This window comes from Portunus trituberculatus, chromosome 44, assembly GCF_017591435.1.
Source record: "Portunus trituberculatus isolate SZX2019 chromosome 44, ASM1759143v1, whole genome shotgun sequence".
Taxonomy (NCBI): Eukaryota; Metazoa; Arthropoda; class Malacostraca; order Decapoda; family Portunidae; genus Portunus; species Portunus trituberculatus.
In genome coordinates, this window is record NC_059298.1 from 8,348,869 (window position 1) to 8,368,868 (window position 20,000).

Consider the following 20,000-nt stretch of genomic DNA (forward strand, 5'->3'; position numbering starts at 1 on the left):
TTCTGTCTTTTCTATTTTTTCTTTTGCTCTCCTAATTATTATTTTTCTTGTGTGTGATTCTTTTTAAGTTTCTTCCTCGCTTTCCCTCTACTTTTTCCTCCCCTTTACCCTCCGTTTACCCCTCCCTCTCCCTCTCCCGCTCCCTCAACCATCTCCTCACCCAAACAACTACACACATACACACTACCCTCTCGTTTCACTTCAGACCACAGCCTCCTGCCCCGCTCTATTCCTTCCTCTTCCTCTCTTCCTCCTCCCCCTCCTCTTCCACCTCCTACTCCAACTCCTCCCTGCCACACACACAAACCACAACCAGGCCACATTACCGGCCTCCCTCGCCCTCCTCATAATGACAACACGCCATATAAGCGACGGTCGGGTCAGGCGGGGAGCATTTGCATCCCTAACCGGGCGCCGCCACGCTCCAGAAGCCTCGTGTTGGGTGCTGGGGACTGCTGGGAGGGGAGCTGTTAGGTCTGGAAGGAGGGGCTAGTGGTTGTCAGGGAGTCATGGAAAATGGCGAGACTTCACGACATGCACAGCACGGAAGACTGTACGAGAGACACACACATACACAAACAGGCAAGCAGGCAGGCATACACGCACTTCTATGCACCAAGCTCCCCGCCACGTCACAAGAGCTACACCAAGGGATGTTACTGCCGCGGGAATAAAATGTGCGCCTTGCAGGATCAGCCTCGCGCACAATGCTTGAGTGGGGATGAGGGATGGCAGGCACACCAAGCAGCACTCACACACGCTGGCACGGACACACGCTGGCTGGCTGGCTGGCTGGCTGGTGGTTGGCTGGGCATTCAAGTGGTCAGGGAGGCAGAGAGACAGGCATGCAGGCAGGCAGAGAGGCAGGCAGGGGAGTTACTGTTGCTCAAGCAGTAGTTGTGATTAGTAGTAGTGGTATGCAGTGTGAAGGTAGACAGTTAGACAGGCAGGTTTAATATTAGTAGTAGTGATGATAGTATTCAAGCGGTCAAATAGGCAGTCAGGCAGGCAGATACTTCAATAAGAATGGAGGTAGGTAAGAAAGTTGTTATATTAGTAATAGTAGAAGTAGTAACAGTAGTAGTGATGGTGATGGTGGTGGTGATGGTGGTGGTGGTGATGGTAGTGGTGGTACTGGTAAACTTATTCTGTTTTCTTTTTCTTTTAGATTTGGACTGACAAACAATGAGCTGAATTTCTTGTCTTTCTCCCTCCTCCTCCTCCTCCTCCTCTTCCTCCTCCTCCTCCTCCTCCTCCTCCTCCTCCTCCTCCTCCTCCTCCTCCTCCTCCTCCTCCTCCTCCTTCTTCTCCTCCTCCTCCTCCTTCTCCTCCTCTTCTTCTTCTTCTTCTTCTTTTTCTTCTTCTTCCTCTTCTTCCCTGCAGTCCCAAGTCGGGTGGCGTGTGTAAAATATTTATCCCGTGTTCCAGTCGATCTGAGGCGTCCATTATCTTGTGACTTTAATTGACTCCTCTGTTGATTCACACTTGCTTTTATCTCACTTACATGCACGGCGCTTGTAGGATCTCCGCCCGGCTGGTCTACGTGTGTATGTATGTATGTATGTGTGCATGTATGTGTGTGCGACAGTCTCTATGTGTTGTTTCTGTGTGTATGTGTTTGTGTTGGTATGATACGGTGTCGCAAGAATGAAGTAAGTCGTGTGTGTGTGTGTGTGTGTGTGTGTGTGTGTGTGTGAGTGCGTGTGTGTGTGTGTGTGTGTGTGATTGTGCAGTGAAGTGTACCCAGTGTGGTGGAATTAAGTTGTTGTTGTATGTATGTGCCAACGTTTCACTGTTACCTGGATGCCGCGGGTTCCTTGTTTGTTCCCGTGGTGGCATTATTATCATCATTATTATTGCTATTATTGTTGCAGTCGCTCCTGAGAATAGCGACGCGTGTTGGCATATAAGGCGAGCCGCGGTGCTTGCTTATCTCCAAAAGTGGACGCGGGTTGTAGGTCGCTAGTGCAGAATAGAGCTGTAAAGCTTGGAATATATAGTGCAAGAGAGAGAGAGAGAGAGAGAGAGAGAGAGAGAGAGAGAGAGAGAGAGAGAGAGAGAGAGAGAGAGAGAGAGAGAGAGAGAGAGAGAGAGAGAGAGAGAGAGAGAGAGAGAGAGAGAGAGAGAGAGAGAGAGTGAGTGAGTGAGTGAGTGAGTGAGTGAGTGAGTGAGTGAGTGAGTGAGAGAGAGAGAGAGAGAGAGAGAGAGAGAGAGAGAGAGAGAGAGAGATTACAAAATGAAACACTGAAATCCAGGTAACAAGCACATCATACCATTGAAAACATTAATATTTCAGTACAAATCTCCACATCACTTATATCATATGGAAAAAAGTATCAATAGCATTAAAGTAAAAGAAAGAAAGAAAGGCGAATCTAAGGCACTGTTGTCTTTTGGAGAAGGGTACTAATGTTCGTATAAAGAGAGAGAGAGAGAGAGAGAGAGAGAGAGAGAGCAATTAAAGTCGAAATAAAGAGAGTACACAGACCCCCTAATCGAGAGCAGGTCGAGTGTTCCTAAGGCCTGGCGGGGAGGCAGCAAAGGTAACCAGAGAAAGAGAGAGAGAGAGAGAGAGAGAGAGAGAGAGAGAGAGAGAGAGAGAGAGAGAGAGAGATTTTAATCACACCTTTAGCTATAATAAACTTAAATTGCTTCTTAACCTTGCTTGCTATAGTGATAACTAGAAAAACGCATGCAGTACATCATACATACACAAATATTGTACATAAGTTAAAATTGAGAGAGAGAGAGAGAGAGAGAGAGAGAGAGAGAGAGAGAGAGAGAGAGAGAGAGAGAGACAGAGAGAGAGGTTGGGGAATCAGGCATTACTATTCCAAAATCAAATATACACAAGCTTTACTTCCATTTTAGACAAATATCAGAAAGTCATTCCAAGAGAGAGAGAGAGAGAGAGAGAGAGAGAGAGAGAGAGAGAGTATGGTAATATGTTCCCCGCCATAAAGGAGAGCTTAGACCCCTTCACCCCCTCTCCCCCCAAAACTTCGTGACCTCCGCCCCACCAGCCTGTGCCGGAGACAATACGGGGCTGGGGGTCCTGGCGAGGGGTCAGGAGGGGGCGGGTCCTGCGAGCTTTGAAGAGAGAAGCGTACGTTTGCTGGTCTACGGGGTATTGTGAGAGAGAGAGAGAGAGAGAGAGAGAGAGAGAGAGAGAGAGAGAGAGAGAGAGAGAGAGAAACGATGCTGGGGGCGGGATTGGTGAAGGATAGAAAAGTCATGTTATTGTTATATAGAAAATTATTTCAATCGTAATATAAAAGATTCGAGGTCAGAATCCTTCTCTATATGAAGGTTTAAGTGTTGTTGTTTTTGTTGTTGTTGTTGTTGTTTTTTTTGTCGTTATTTTTACGTTTAGCAATTTTTCAGTATTAAGTATGCTGTTAGTCTGAAGCCAAATTGATGAGACATTTAGTGTTCTTTTATGTTGACAGTTTTAGAAAGCGGCGCCTCATGAACACGTCGTTGTGACATTAGTTGGCAAATCAATCACTTAGACTCACAATCTATAAACATCTCGTGCATGAAATCCACTTTTTTTATCAACTAACTGTATTGAAAGTTATTGGAAATTTCTGTACGACCACCATAACCACCTTCACCACAACCACCACCACCACCACAACCACCATCGCCACCACTACCAGAGCACAGTGATGAGGTCAAATAATCTCATGACTCACAACACTTCAAGGCTTTACCTGTACACTCTCCTCACCTCCGGACACCAGGAAGTTATTTACACCTGATTGCACCTTACACACCTGTCATGAGTTAAACACACACACACACACACACACACACACACACACACACACACACACACACACACACACACGCACACACGTACATGTATACATTTAGGTAAATAGACAAGCAAATAAGAATGAAAATTGTGGTGATATTTTCTCTCTCTCTCTCTCTCTCTCTCTCTCTCTCTCTCTCTCTCTCTCTCTCTCTCTCTCTGATATCACTTATAAAAAGCCTAGAAATGTTAATCGTTCATTCGTTTTGTCAGTTGTAATTATTATTGGTATTAAAGGTAGAGGAAAATTGTTGATATTTTTATTGATTGAGCGGCAATTTGTTGCTGTGTATTTATTAGATGCCTGTATATAGTTATGTTAGTCTTTTATTTCATTGTTGATGTTATTATTATTTTACTATTTTTATTATCACCATTATTATTGTTGGTCTTGTATACGTATACTGCTTTTTGTGAGGCATTTACGTCCTATTTGCATTGTTTTTATCGATAAATATGACTTTTCTTCCATGTTATCATTTTATCTCCTTGTTTTTTTTTTTTCAATTTTTATCCTTCTTTTTCTCTGTATGATTTTCCTGCATGAGATGTGTGACGCGTTGCCTTGAGAGTGAATCGTAAAGTGTCTCTCTCTCTCTCTCTCTCTCTCTCTCTCTCTCTCTCTCTCTCTCTCTCTCTCTCTCTCTCTCTCTCTCTCTCTCTCATTCCCACGGCTACCTTTCCTGCGCCACTTCGAATCCTCCAGGTCGCTTCGTTGCCTTTGTGGGTCATTTGTTTTTCCTCCCCCTCCTCCTCCTCCCTTCTTTCTTCCCCCTCCCAAATTTTTCTCCTTGAAGGGAAGAGAAGGGGAGAGGGAGGGAGAGAAGAGGAGAGAGAACTGGTAAGATTTTTATATCCAGCTTCTCTTCACACTATCTTTCTCTCTTCAAGAACTCTTAGGAACAATGAAAATCAGACTTTTTAGTGTTGAATGATTGACTGGTCGTGGTCGTGGTGATGTTGGTGGTGGTGGTAGTGGTGGTAGTGGTGGTGGTGGAGGTTGCAACTGTCAGTAGCGGTAGGTTAAGTGTGGTCGTGTGTTGTTGTAAGTTGTGGTGTCTTCGTGTGTGTGTGTGTGTGTGTGTGTGTGTGTGTGTGTGTGTGTGTGTGTGTGTGTGTGTGTGTGGTGGTGGTGGTTCGGCTGATTATCGTGTCTCGCCAATTATCTGCTATTAAAATGGAGATAATTCGAGCAATATTACTACTACTACCACCACCACCACCACCACCACCACCACCACTCCTGCTCCTGCTCCTGCTCCTGCTACTCTTGTCGGTGGTGATGATGGTGGTGGTGGTGGTGAAGGCGCTGACCTCTCATGGAACTGGCTTATCTCTCAGCCTGCATACCACCACCACCACCACCACCACCGCCACAGCCACTATTCTATTACTACCGGTACTGCCTGCCTGCTTTCACTGTTACCATTACTGATACTGCTACGAGTCTTACTTAATGTTACTTTTCCTCCCTCCTAATACAGATTCTTCCACTGATTATTGCTTGTCACTCTACTTCACTTGTTGCTCTTGTTGGTGATGCTGTTTGGTCTGCTGGTCGGTTTGAGTACATTTTTTTTTCTTTGTACGAATGAAAGTTTGATTAAGTAACGAAAATGAGTATTATTTATACTTATGTTTACTTTTGTGCAGCTGCTATTAATTCTGGAGTTTGTGGAGGTAGCAGTAGTGGTCTTACTATTATTACTACTACTACTACTACTACCAACACCTTTATAACCAAACCTTGTAGCACCATTCAAATACCACCACATCTATAACCACCACCTCCACCTCCACCACCACCACCGCACCTTCGTCCGTCCACATACAACTCTTTAACCTGTATCAGTATTTCTGCCACACCACAACCCACAGCGGAATATTAAAACCTACCAGACACCTTAGTTTGCCTCTTAAGCCACGCCACCCCACCTCTCCCTCACACCTTCACAGCCACTAATGAATAACCACCACACCACACCACACCACACCACGCGGCACTACCCCAGCCCAACCCAGACCAGACCAGACCAGACCAAGCACACCATTTTGTCTTCTCTAAACTCACCTAACCTCACCTAACCATCCAAAGTGTGAAAACAAAAAGAGACCTCACTCAGTTATTCGTCCTTCGTGTTCTTATCTTCTCATCTTACCGTCCGCCCCTCCTCGCCTTCCCTCTCCCTCTCGCCCTCTCTCCCTATCCCTCTCTCCCACTCCCTCTCTCCCTCCCTCACCTGGGCGGCTCACCTTTGCGCGTGTGTCCGGGAAAGTAATGAGTCTGGCGGTCACTTCATCATGTGGTGTGTCTCCGAGAGAAGCGCGGCCAGGCGGAACTTGCCAGAGGGCGAGGAGAGAGAGAGAGAGAGAGAGAGAGAGAGAGAGAGAGAGAGAGAGAGAGAGTGTATGAATTATGTGTGTGAAAATCCGTGGATAATGTAAAAGCCTTAGAGACAACGGGTTAATTTATTGTGTTGTGAGGGAACAAGTGAGAGAGAGAGAGAGAGAGAGAGAGAGAGAGAGAGAGAGAATATCATACGTGTGAAAACCCTTGGCTAATTTAAAGAGTCGTAAAGCTATCTTATTAATTTCTCTCTCATTCCGGAGCAGAGAGAGAGAGAGAGAGAGAGAGAGAGAGAGAGAGAGCTTGTGGTGGTGTCGCTTTCTTGCTCAAGTTACGTTCATCATTCTGAAATTATTGTCTCTTATATTCACACTTTCTTTCTCTCTCTTTCTCCTGGTCATTCTTTCCTCCTTTTTGCCCTGTTTTTTTTCTTTCTCCTCCTCCTCCACCTCCTCCTCCTCCTCCTCCTCCTCCTCCTCCTCCTCCTCCTCCTCCTCCTCCTCCTCCTCTCCTCTTCCTCTTTTCTTCTTCCTCTTCTATCTTTTCTATCATTTCTACTATCCTGATTTTATTTAATGGCTATTATTATTCTTTTAATTTTCTCTTTCCATCTATTGTAATTTTTTCCTTTGTTTTCTTCTTCCATCTTTTCGTTCTGCCTGACTCGTATGTTTCCTTATGTATCCGCTTTCCCTCCTCCTCCTCCTCCTCCTCTTCCTCCACCACCTCTTCCTCTTGTTTCTCTTAGCCCTTTTTCCTCCTCTCTCACCATCATTTTTTCTCTCGTAATGCGCAGGTCAGTCCTGACTCAACATAACCTGACCTTAGAGAGAGAGAGAGAGAGAGAGAGAGAGAGAGAGAGAGAGAGAGAGAGAGAGAGAGAGAGAGATTTAAAATGTATCTTCTAAACAACTCGCCACAGACTCTATTATATTATTTAATCTGTATCATGCCAATGGCCTACACACATAAACACGCATTCACACACACACACACACACACACACACACACACACACACACACACACACACACACACACACACACACACACACACTCAGACACACATGGTGCACATCAGATAACGTTGGTTCTTCGTTCTTATATTTCTTCTTCCTCGACACCATTATCAAGTTGCTCTTATTCGTCCGAGATGAAGATTACGAGACAAATTAATGAGTCTCCCATTGCATTTTGAAAAGAGAAAATGGGTTATACCTTTTATTTAAATTTTTCTTATTTTTTTTTTTTTTTTTTTTTTTACGTTTCTTGACGTTTTGAGGGGAGAGAAAGTAAGCTTGTGTCTGTTTTCTTTTGAGTTTGTTCACTTCATTATTTGTTTTTGAAAGGTAGAAATTTGTTATGTTGGCTTTCTCTGAGTTTTATTTATTATCCTTGGTTTTGGACGGTGAAAATTTGGTTATGTCTTTCTTTTTTCGTTCAGTCCCTTTGGTCATCACTTACTTTTCAATATTGGAAATTAGTTTTTCTTTAGTCAATGTACAATTTTCCCTTAATTTCCTTAGTGTCCTGGAGGAAATACTACGAATTTACGAGTACAGTACAATCCATTTTGAAAAGAGAGAAATAGAGAGAATACTGCACTAGTCCTATTCCAATCTATCCTTCCACCTTAACGAGATAACTTACTCACCAAAATGTTACAATATCGAGAACCAGAGAGCAACAAACGAACAGATGCAATTTTAGAAACAAATAGTGTCTTCCAGTTGCGGTTTACCTTATGGCAATGTTGGTGGGTGACTGAACTGTCTTTGCATGTGGCGGTAGGGATAGTGGTAGTAGTGTCAGTAATAGTGGTGGTAGTGGTGATAGTGGTGGTAGGACTGTCAAAAATAGTGATGGTAGTTGTTAGTATGCCACGGCAGTGCTTTTAATGGTGTTAGGAATACTGATGGTCGCTCAGTATGGTCGTGGTGGTTGTTGACAGGTGACCAGGATATAAGCGGTAGGGTGGTGGTGGTGGTGATGGTGGTGAGACTGGTGTTGCTTTTGGCTTGATAGGTGCCTAGAATGGTGTTGCTTGTGGTGGGTGTTACAAATGGTGATGATTGTCAAAGAGAGAAATTTATGGCTTTGTAATAGCTTGTGAGTGTCTGACTTGTTTGTTTTCTTGGCTGTTTTTTTTTTCCTTGCGGTTTTGGTAGTACGTTTTGCATGTTATGGTGATTATTGAAGATAGACATCAGTGGGTTTTTTTTGTAATATTTGTATAGCTATATTTACTTGATTGATTTCGATAGTAACTTTAACGATACTCTAACCAATGAAGAACTCTTATTTTACCTCTTAGTATTTATTATATGCTAGATTTTCCTTAATAAGTAACCACTCTGAGACATCTCTCCTTGTTTCGCAGCCTCTTTCAGATGTGTCACGCCCTACAAACTACACAAATCTATTCCTACGTATCCCCGTTTTTGTGTCTTGTAGATGCTTGTAAAGATTCCATGCTCAGTAATCAAGGCGTTAGTGCTGAGTCATTAGGGAGCTTTAAAAGAAGATCAGACAAATTTATGGATGAGGATTATAGTTGAAAATAAGTAGGTACGTTTCATTCAGGAACTGCCACGTGTCGGTCTGATGGCTACTTGCAGCTTCCCTTATTCTCTTATGCTCTTATGTTCTTTTCGTGCTGTGAATTGTAGCATATCGCGGTGAAAGGGTGAATAAAGAGACAGGTGCAGCCAAACTCGGCAGTGCACTGGGAGAAATCAGACCAAATGCTTCGCCCCGCCAGGCACGAAGACACTCTAAGCTAGCCTGGCGTGGTATCTGGCTTAACCCTCCCGCCCATTAACCCAAGACCCGTACAATGGTCCCGCAGCAGACTAAGATGAGTGGAAAAGGTTGAGGCAGGTCTTTGTCTCGCCCCAGATTCATGTAGGCTAATGATGGTGATGTTCATGATGACAATGACTCGAGTAATGCTATGCAAGTTGTGGTGATGGATGGGAAGGGCAAGTGTGAACAGTAGGTGTGTGTCTAAGGTTCTTATACGGTTACAGTTGTGGCTCTATTTGTTCATTAAGTGGTGGTGGATTAGTTTTATTATTTGAGGTGCTAGCTTAGGTTTAGTTAGGTTAAGTTATTGAATATTGGTGGCGCAGTGAGCTAGTCAAGTTTCATTAAGATTTTCCTGCAGATGGTGTTCAGACGCGTTGTTTTATATACATATGGTAAGATTATTATCACGGCGAAATTAATTGAGGTTGGAAATGTTAATATGAATGTTAATCTCATTATTGTTGTTACTGGTAGTGGTCAGTATCTTGTTTCCTTTGTTTTGCTCGTAAGGGCTGAGTCTGGACCACCCATGCCTACACCACAAAAGCAAACACGCACACACACACACACACACACACACACACACACACACACACACACACACACACACACACTCCTTTCTTTTGTTCTTGTTTCTATATTATTATCACTTTTTATTTTAATTTATAGCAGCAGTAGTAGTAGTAGTAGTAGTAGTAGTAGTAGTAGTAGCAGCAGCATTAGCAGTAGCAAAACAGTAGTACCACCACCACCACCATCTCTATCCTTACCAAAACATTACTAATATATTCATGAACCATTTTATCCCCACGTCTCGTTAAGTCTTCCCCAGCTGCTTGATAGTGTCTGGAGAAACAGCTGCGATCGTCGTAGCAATAAAACCAGGATTGTAATACACACAATGATTGCCACGTTTACGATAGCGGAACGGGACGACAAGGTAACATTAGCGAGACAGACATTAATTAAGACAGGTTAGTCAGGTAAGCTGAGGGAAATATGGCCGAATAAGCTTAATAAAGATAACGAGGAGTAACCAGCAGGGGAGGATAATTAAGACTAAGTAGTGGTTAGAGAAAGTGATTGGGGTAAGATATATTAGGAGATGATGAATGAGAAATTGGAGTTAGAGGCAGCGAAGACAGTACTAATAATAATGAGCCACGGAACAGGTGGGAATAAGAATGTGGGAGATAATGAGAAGAGAATAGAATGATAGAACTGTTTGGTGCGAGAGGAAGAATGATAAGGAAGTAATGAAAACTAATAATAACTGTAAGAGGAGGAAGAACACAAAAGAAAGATTAAAACGGAGAATAAGAAAGAGAATAGTAATAAGAAGAATGATAGCAATAAAAATAGAATGATTAAGGAAGCAAAAAATATAACACTAGAAAAAGAATATAACCGAAAATATAAACTAAAATGACAATAAACAAATCTTTAAACACAAACAAAAATAATATTGAAAAATAAAGAAAAGTAGAATTAAACATACGCAAAAACACAACGATCATAAACTAACAAAACAAGAAAAAATAAAGCCACAAAACTGACTACAAATAAAGGCATGAATAAGACGATTTTTTGGAAGCAAGAAACGAAGGCGTATTAGTATTCTCGAATTCTGTGCTTCACCTCCACTATTTCAAGAGGGTTTATTTAAATTTACATGAGATTTTAAGGTGTTTTTACGATTCTAGAGGTAGAGTGACAAGATTTGTACATTATTAACAGGCGAAACACTCCTGAAAAACCCGCTAATCATCTCTGTGGCCTTCGAAAATAGTCCTGATGAAAGAGCAAAATGTTTCCGAATACGGACGAATGGCAAACCTAACCCGTGGAATAACAAAAAAGAAACGAATGCGGGATTGATACTGGCGTCGGGAAGAAGGATGGCGGTTGACACAGGGACGGCAGAAAGTGCTAAAAACAGCGAGCCAGAGCCACATCCACAGACACAGACCCATATTCTCCGGAGCCTCATGAGCGAACCATAAGGGGAAGGCTCGAACCAGCGATCCGTAACCCTGAGCGTGACAGAGACATTGCGAACCACCAAAACTCTTCTTTCCTTCCAGCACAAAAGCTCATACAGAGAGAGAGAGAGAGAGAGAGAGAGAGCTGTATCTGTATGTAAGGAAATTTGATATTCTTGGTCTTGTCGCGTGTGTGTGTGTGTGTGTGTGTGTGTGTGTGTTTTCAGTTACCTCTCTCTCTCTCTCTCTCTCTCTCTCTCTCTCTCTCTCTCTCTCTCTCTCTCTCTCTCTCTCTCTCTCTCTCATACACACGGTCGTAAGTGAAAAATTTAAGCCTGAGTCGTGGTGAACTTTTGATCCGTTTTTGTTCTGAGCCGAAATGATGCCGCGATAGATTTTTTCCCTCAACTCGAAGCTGTAAAACACAAGAGGCGAAGAGATATTACTCCCCTGTTACCCTCACGCTCGGGGATTTAATGCTCTTTTCCACTGGGGTAAAATCATCGTATGCTTTTCTTAGTGTTTCAGAGAGCTCAATGTGTAGTTGTCTTTCTATTACATTTATTTGCACAGATATATGATTTTCCATTTAATCATTGATATAAGATAGAAATGTGGGAAAATAAGGGAAGCTACTGTACAAGAATTCATCAACTCTACTGTAAGCAGTGCTATATAAAATTCCTACTTACTTGCAGCAATTATCACTACCAATTAATGTCTTATGTCCCTGTATCGGTATGCCTTACATTTACATCTTCTGTCTTTATCACTAAATCTCTCCAATATTTACAGATTTGTGGCATCCCTTCTAGTCTCCTAGTTTCAGTAATAAAATGTATTTCTTTATAAGCAAGGTATTACAAATCATAACTTAATAAATCTTTTCTATTAATCTTACTTATATTCATTAGATTTTACCATTCTTCCATTTTTTCTTACATCATGTTTCTAATGTTTTCGTATTAGATAACACGCGTTCTGTCTTTGCTTTTTATCTGTTCAATATTTCATCATTCGATAAATGGCGCACGTTCCGTCAATAACTTTTATATATTTATTTTATGTAATTGCATCTGAGTAATAAAACAGCAGGAGTGGGATTGGGAGGCTCGATAGCTGTATATAATGAACTGACAGGTCAAGTTTCTCTCCCTCCTCAGTATCCTTCATAAAAGTCAATGCAAAACGAGCGTTAACTTAAACGCGGCAGTAGATAGCAATCCAAAGAACCGCGGAATGACACAGAATGCCATTAAATAAAAAGGGACGTGCGGTAACTCACTAGATTATTGTCTTTACGTTTTCGATACAGAAATAAACCAATGCTGTGTTTATTGAAGAATAACGTGAAGTGTGAAAGATTGTGCAGTAATAGTCGTACAAATAATCATTCGAAAGAAAAAGAAAATCACAAGGGATAAGTTAAGGATTTTACTTTTTTTTTTTTTGCCTTTTGGGGTTTGAGTGAAGGAAAATAGCAAGATTATGTTACAGGTGTTAATTTCCAGGTGAAATAAAGGTGTGAATCATCATTGCGGTGGTGGTGGTGGTGGTGGTGGCAACAGATGGTAAGGATTGTGGAAGCTAGAGTAACAGCATGTGCTAGTGGTGGTGATGGTGGTGGTGGTGGGGGTGGTGGTGCTCGTTAGAATTGTGGTTTACCCCTTTCAGTGCTATGACTCATTTTCATATTCATTCTGGTTACTATTTGTCGGCTTTATACTGCTTCAGAAACTCGTGTGTTGATTAAGATAGTGAACACTTTAGCCGTTAATATTTTGATCTCCATAGACCCTTCCTAATGTAAATAAAATCGCCTAACCATAGCAAAAATTGAAGGAGTTGATGTTATGAATACACTTCAGAGGTACAGCAAAATATGACTGTGGTTATGATATTGGTTGCCGTTACTAAGAATTTAGGTGTAAATAGAGTAAGGAATAGTGGTTTTTGGGGCGGTATCAAATGTTAGTGGTACAGATAATGATGCATGTTCCTAAAGATAAAAATGGTAGTAGTAGCTTTCGTAGATGATAGTAATGGTGGTTGTGGTGGTGATGGTGGTAGAAGTGGTAGTGATAATGAATGGTCACGGACAATAAGGAGGTGGCGACAGGTGGTGGTGACTGGTGCTGTTGATGATGGTGGTGAAGATGGTGGTGGTGGTGGTGGTGGTGGTGGGAGAGTTATTACACACAGTAGTAATGGTGATGGCAGCGGTGATAGCGGCGTTGTTGATGGTGGTGGTAGTGGTGGCAACAGGTGGTGATGTGATGGAAGTGAGAAAATGAGGTGGCAAAAGTACTCTCTCTCTCTCTCTCTCTCTCTCTCTCTCTCTCTCTCTCTCTCTCTCTCTCTCTCTCTCTCTCTCTCTCTCTCTGTGTGTGTGTGTGTGTGTGTGTGTGTGTGTGTGTGTGTGTGTCGTCATGCTAAATGTACATCACTTAATCCTTTCAGTACAGCCACCGCCACCACTACCATCATCATCGCCACCAACACCACCACCACCACCACCACCTTTACTCAACACAAGAAGTGCCTTCCCGCCACTGTAATCCCTCTCACAATCCCAACATTACTGGCAATAAATCCTCCTTGCCCCATCCTCCTCCTCTTCCTCCTCTCTTTCCCTCTCCTTCTCGTCCCCTGCTCCGGCCTCTCTCTCTCTCTCTCTCTCTCTCTCTCTCTCTCTCTCTCTCTCTCTCTCTCTCTCTCTCTCTCTCTCTCTCTCTCTCTCTCTCTCTCTCTCTCTCTTGCCACTGTCTTTTCTTCTCTTCTTCCTCTCCCTTGTTATTTTGTTTATTCTCTTTCTATTTTTCTTCTTTCTTTCCTTGTTCTCTTTTATCCTTGCGCAATTTTGTTCCTGATTTTCCTTTTGTTCTTTCTTTTTCATTCGCTCCTTCTCTTTCCTTCATTCCTGCTTCCTGCTTCTTTGTCTTTTTTCTCCATTAAATAATGAATGTGAAATAGAGAGAAGACTTCATATCTCCTCTTCCTCCTTCTCTTCCTCCTCCTCTTCTTTCTTTTTTCTCGTCCCGTGCGGTGGATTTCTTGCTGCTGAACAAGAACAGCATCTTCATTAACATAGTAACGATGCACACTGGAATTCAAGCCAGTTGTAGTATATTTGTAATTTTTTGCTCCTTTTTTTAACCACTTTTTCTTGCCCCCAGTTAGCAAGCAGCCAGAGGTGGGGCTGGTGGTGGTGGTGGTGGTGGTACACATATATACTTTCTTAGTGGAGAGTTGAATTTTATTGCTGCTGAAGGAGGAAAGATAGAGAGATGGAGAGATGAAGCGATTGAGGGAAGGAAGACTTTCTTTATGCCTCCTAGTGAAGAAATTAGATTATTCATCATTTATTCCGTTTCTCTCTCTTTGATATCTCCTTGTACGGAGATAAGAGGAGAGTTACAGATAGAGAGAGCGAGAATGAGAGAAAGAGGCTAAGAAACTTTCTTCTATACCTCTAGGTGAAAATAATAAACTTATCATAACTTTTCTATATCTGTTAATCTCTCTCTTGTACGTAAATAGAACTGATGTAAGGGGCTTCAGACATTGGTGAAGAAGGGCAGGCAGGGAGGCAGGCAGGCACAAAGACAGACATTCTAGAAGGCAGGCAAGCAAAAAGGCAAGGAAGCAGGCAGATAGGCAGAGAAAGACACACACACACACACACACACACACACACACACACACACACACACACACACACACACACACACACACACACACACACACACACACACACACACACACACAGGAGTAAGGGAAAACTAGTTGTATTAAGCTGTGTTAAGCTGTGTTGGTGGCTTCACGCTGCGTTGTGTCATAGTTTACTGGTGTGTTTAGTGTTGTGTTTACATGATAGTGATGCTTGTGCGTGTGTGAGTGTATGAGGGGGAACAACGAGCAGAGCAGACACCAGTAGAGTTGTGGGTCTATAACGAGGGAATCTGGTGGTCTACTAACTGAGGCTGATAAAGGAAAGACAGAGAGGAGCCGGCCGAACAAGAGACGAGGAAGGATGAAGGAGGAAAATAGATGCCAGAGAGAGAGAGAGAGAGAGAGAGAGAGAGAGAGAGAGAGAGAGAGAGAGAGCATTCGTGAACCGTGAAATCGTCGGGGTTCGAGCTGTGGTACGGGAAGGCAATTATGCATCCATCCAGCCAACAAACCGGGACCACAGCGCGTCTAATTGAGGAGGCGAGGAGTGGAGGAGAGGAGAGAAGGAGAGAAAGAAGAAGGAAGGAGGAAAAGGATGGAGGGACGGAGGAAAATAAAGGTGCAGATAAGAAAGAAAATAAATGGAGAAATGGAAGAAAATGAAGGTGGAAAATGAAAAGGAGAAGAACAAGAGCGAGCGAGCGAGCGAGAGAGAGAGAGAGAGAGAGAGAGAGAGAGAGAGAGAGAGAGAGAGAGAGAGAGAGAGAGAGAGAGAGAGAGAGAGAGAGAGAGAGAGAGAGAATACCACCAAAAATCTAAATGCATTGAATGGAAAGAGGAAAAATACAATGCAAGAATAAGATAGAATTAGAAATGCTGAAAAACGAACAAGAGAAAGAAAACAAAAGAAAACGAAGGAAAAAAATGAGAAAGGAAAAAAAGATAACATTGAATGGAAGCTTACAAAAGAAGAAAGAAGACCTGAAAATAAAAAGCTGAGAGAGAGAGAGAGAGAGAGAGAGAGAGAGAGAGTTAGGAAATCGGATGGACACTGGAAACTGGAGCACCTGAAGGAAGAAGAAAGAAAAGGTCGAGTGTGTGTGTGTGTGTGTGTGTGTGTGTGTGTGTGTGTGTGTGTGTGTGTGTGTGTGTGTGCGTGTGTGTGTGCTTGAGTGTGGGGCGTGAGAGAGGGACTTTTGCGGCACTGCTGAAGGGTGCGTGAAGAGGAATGCATAAGTAAATAGGAGGAGGAGGAGGAAGAGGAGGAGAAGATGGTGATGGTGTTGGTGGTGGTGGTGGTTGAAGAGGAGTAGTAGGAGGGTGTGGAACAGGTGAAGTGGTGGTGGTGGTGGAGGTGGTGGAAGATGAAAGGTAAGGTGGTGTATGTGGAAAAAAATATAAGTGGAGAAATTCAAGAGAAGGAAAAAAATAGGTAAGGAATTTAGATAAGAAAAACATTCCATTTTAAGATATTAATAAAAAGGCTTGCAAAAAAAATAATGAATGCGCTGTCATTATTGTATCTCACATCTGATTTTTTTTTCATTATTCTAGATTTTTTTCTTTTAATCAGTCTAGCTTTTGGTTTGTGTGTTTCCTATTGTATACTTTCATTTTCTTTATATGATGACACCTTAGCAAAAAGTGAGACTACTGCTATCATTATCGTTATTTTGATTTTCTTGATATTAATATTGGCGTAACGTATTTCCCCACTAAAAAGAAAAAAAAAAAAAAAAATTCACCACCTCCCATAAGATCCTCATCTATATAAGGACAAAGAATAAAAACTGAATCAAGAAAACATTAAATCACACAAACTCACAGACATACACTCACACACACAGACACAATTACCATTATTCACAGTAACTATAATCTTTCCACTTCACCTTTCACCCTCCAGCTCTCACCTCACCACTTCGTCCCTCACCCTAACCTCCATTTTCCTTCCCTCTCCCACAGGACTGGCCCATATAGGAGGTCAGGGCGGGCGCCAGGTGTTGCAGGCCTCACGACGCCCTTTGTGAGGTGTGAGGGTCTCGTAGGGCGTGGAGGAGGCGTGGAGGAGTGAGGAGGAGGTGACACGAAGCCCGTATTTCTAGTAAGTTGACATGAATCCTATTTTAGCCTTCATGCGTTACCTTTCTTGTCTTGGTGGACGTGTTGTGTGTTGAGTTATTGTGATTAAAGGGACTGGCTACGGTGATTTAGGGACGTTGAGTCAGGTATGTATGGGAGAGGATGACGTGAAGGGAAAGGAAGGGAAGGGGAAGGAAGGAGCCCTAGTGTAAGGAAGGGACTTGTACAATTCGTAAGGGAAGCATATGGTGTGTGTGTGAATTAGCTTTTGTTTTATTGGTCTTGGTTCTGATTAGTTTCTTTAGTTGTGAGCGTGGGAATGAGAGAGTCAGGTGCTACTGTTGTGCTATATACCATTGCCACCTAAGTCCATCTGTGCCTTGTTCCCACCCCCAACTCTTCCCCCCTTTCTCTCTCTCTCTCTCTCTCTCTCTCTCTCTCTCTCTCTCTCTCTCTCTCTCTCTCTCTCTCTCTCTCTCTCTCTCTCTCTCTCTCTCTCTCTCTCTCTCTCTCTCTCTCTCTCTCTCTCTCTCTCTCTCTCTCCGTGTCTTTGAGTCAATCACCTCCATCTCAACACTCACTATTCAACCTTCTCATCCTTGCCTTCCCTTCCATGTACTGCATTTTATCCTATCCTCCATCTACACATCCCTCCCTCACCTTTTCTCACCCTTCATGCCTATGACTCACTCCTCATCCTTCCCTTTATGCTCCTCTCCCTCATTCACTCTCTCACTCCTTTGTCGAGCTGCAGGGGCGTGAGAAATGGGTCCGATCGAGCAGTGGGCATTAAACCATTACCCACGAGACCCCCGGTTCATGTACGCGTCAGGTAGAGGAGGGAGAGGGAGAGTAAGGAGGAGAGCGCACCGCATCTCACCCGTGGAGAATAGGGAGGCGCCTTCTTGGTCATCCCTTTGTGTGGGCAGAATAGCAACCTTGGGGGTGGTGCCAGGTGGGTGAGGGGGACGGGTGCCAGCTGGGAGAAGGGTCCGCTGACTGGGTGGCTGGGTGGCTCGTTGACTGGGTGGTAAGTGAGTGGGTGTACAAGGGATGCGTACCGTACCGTGTGTGCGTGTGTGTGTGTGTGTGTGTGGTTGAGAGAGTGGGTGGCTGGGTGGCCCTCGTGTTCTTTGTGGTGTGGAGATGGTAGTAGTAGCAGGAGTAATAGTTGTTGTAGTTTTAGTAGTAGTAGTAGTAGTAGTAGTAGTAGTAGCAGTAGCAGCAGTAGTAGTTATGGTGGTGGTGATGGTGGTGATGGTAGTAATAATAATAGTGGATTTGCATGACTGTGTTATTCATATATTGTAACGATTTATATGTTGGGAAATCACGAGCTTTAAAAAGAATGATAAGTGTAGTTACAGGATGCCATCAGTACTACTTTGGAATAATAAAGATCAAATAAGTATCCTATATATTGCCTTTGTCTTGCTTTTGTTTATCTTTCTTATTCTCTTATTTCTCCTGACTCCTAAAATCAGTCATATTCAGTATTTTACTTTCAGTCTCTCTCTCTCTCTCTCTCTCTCTCTCTCTCTCTCTCTCTCTCTCTCTCTCTCTCTCTCTCTCTCTCTCTCTCTCTCTCTCTCTCTCTCTCTCTCTCTCTCTCTCTCTCTCTCTCTCTCTCTCTCTCACTCCTTTACTCATAGAAATCAAAATCTTATCCTGAATTTCACTTTATGCCTTCTCTGTCTTTCTCTCTCTCTTTCTCTCTCTCACTCATTCTGTTTCTCTTTCTTTTCTTTCCCCTAAATGCGTCGTCTTGCAGGTGTCAGCGGTAATTAGCACCTGTCTGCTCTCTCTGGGGCGGCCGTGCGATTGGCTGCACTTAATTACAGGTGTGTGGGAACTCTGCTTTCCTCGAGTCCCACAGATCTTGATGGCGATTAGCGATTTCCGTGCCATTTTATAATCCTGCGAATCTTTCTCTTCTTAAGGCAACGCGAGGGTCGGAGGTGAGACGCGGGACGGAACTAGAACGGAGCTTCATTAAGGGGGGAGCACGCGAGCATGTATGTAAGAGATGGAGGAAAGAAAAGTCACTGCAAGAATACAAGGAGGGGAAAAATAAAGTGATATTTGAAGGTTGCAAGGCTTTGGGATTTGGGTCGAACGGAGCTTCAGTATAAAGGAAGAACACATAAGCTTGTACGTAAGAGATGGGGAAGGAAAAGTCACCACGGGAAAAGAAAGAGGAGGAGAATAAAGTGATATTTGAAGGTTGCAAGGCTTTTGTGGTTTGGCTCGAGCATGGGAAAAAAGTGTACTGAAAGGAAAATAATAATGTGAGGAATAATGTGAGTTTGGAGTTTGATATTTAAGAGAGAAAGTGATACAAATGAAATACGGAAAACTGTAACACGGCAGACATTTAAGAAAACACTGACAGGACATGGAAACAGTTTACTGAGGGAAAGAGACAGTTATGTAGATAGTAATGAGTTTTGAAAGGTTGATATTGAAGGGAAGTAATGTTAGTAGAGGCGATGTGGGAATGCAAACTGTAACATGAGGGAAATAGAATCAACATTACATGAACAACGAAGAACAAGGAATTCATTTAGACGAAAGAAAAGATAATGATGCGGACAGTAATAACACTTGCAAGGTTCAAAATGAAGGGAAAAGCAATGTTACTAAAACAATGTAAGAAAGAAAATTGTAACATGAAGAAAATGAAGACAAAATTGCATGGACAGGGAAGAACAAGGAATCAATTTAGACGAAGGGAGAACGAGAATAACTTCAACACTAATAAGAATTGCAAGGTAAGAATTAAAGGAGAAAGCAAAGAAAATAAAGCAATGTAAGAGTGAAAACTATAACACCAGTGAAATTAGAGGAAAAAAATGTAAGACTGGAGCAGAACAAGGAAACAATTTGGGAAGGGAAATCAAATAAAATGGATAATATTAGAGATAAAAAAGAGGTTAGAATACAGAGAAAGTAACGAAAATAAAGCAACCAGTGAGAGAGAGAGAGAGAGAGAGAGAGAGAGAGAGAGAGAGAGAGAGAGAGAGAGAGAGAGAGAGAGAATTAGGACGAATAAACAGACAAACAGACAGGCAGACAAACAGGCACAAGACTCAAGGTTAAAATCGAATCATGCGCAAGACCGAATGGAAACAAAAGAGTGAAAAGCGTGACATGGAAAGGAAATAAGAGAGAGAGAAAGAAACGGATGAGGAGAAGGAGGGGTACATGGGGACGCCATACGAGTAACACATGTTGGAACGGACTAACATGATTCCCGTAATGAGGTGTACAAGGATCATATCAAGGGAAGA

General features: G+C 42.8%; 1 protein-coding gene across 2 annotated transcripts in view; it reads left to right on the forward strand.

Moving 5' to 3' along the window:
* The window catches only part of LOC123519008 (A disintegrin and metalloproteinase with thrombospondin motifs adt-2-like), a 321,375-nt gene that overhangs the window by 125,292 nt on the left and 176,083 nt on the right, over window positions 1-20,000 (forward strand). For both annotated transcript variants that reach the window (XM_045280124.1, XM_045280125.1), the window contains exon 4: window positions 16,594-16,732. The gene's annotated coding sequence lies outside the window, so the exon portion shown is untranslated. The remainder of the gene's footprint in view (window positions 1-16,593; window positions 16,733-20,000) is intronic.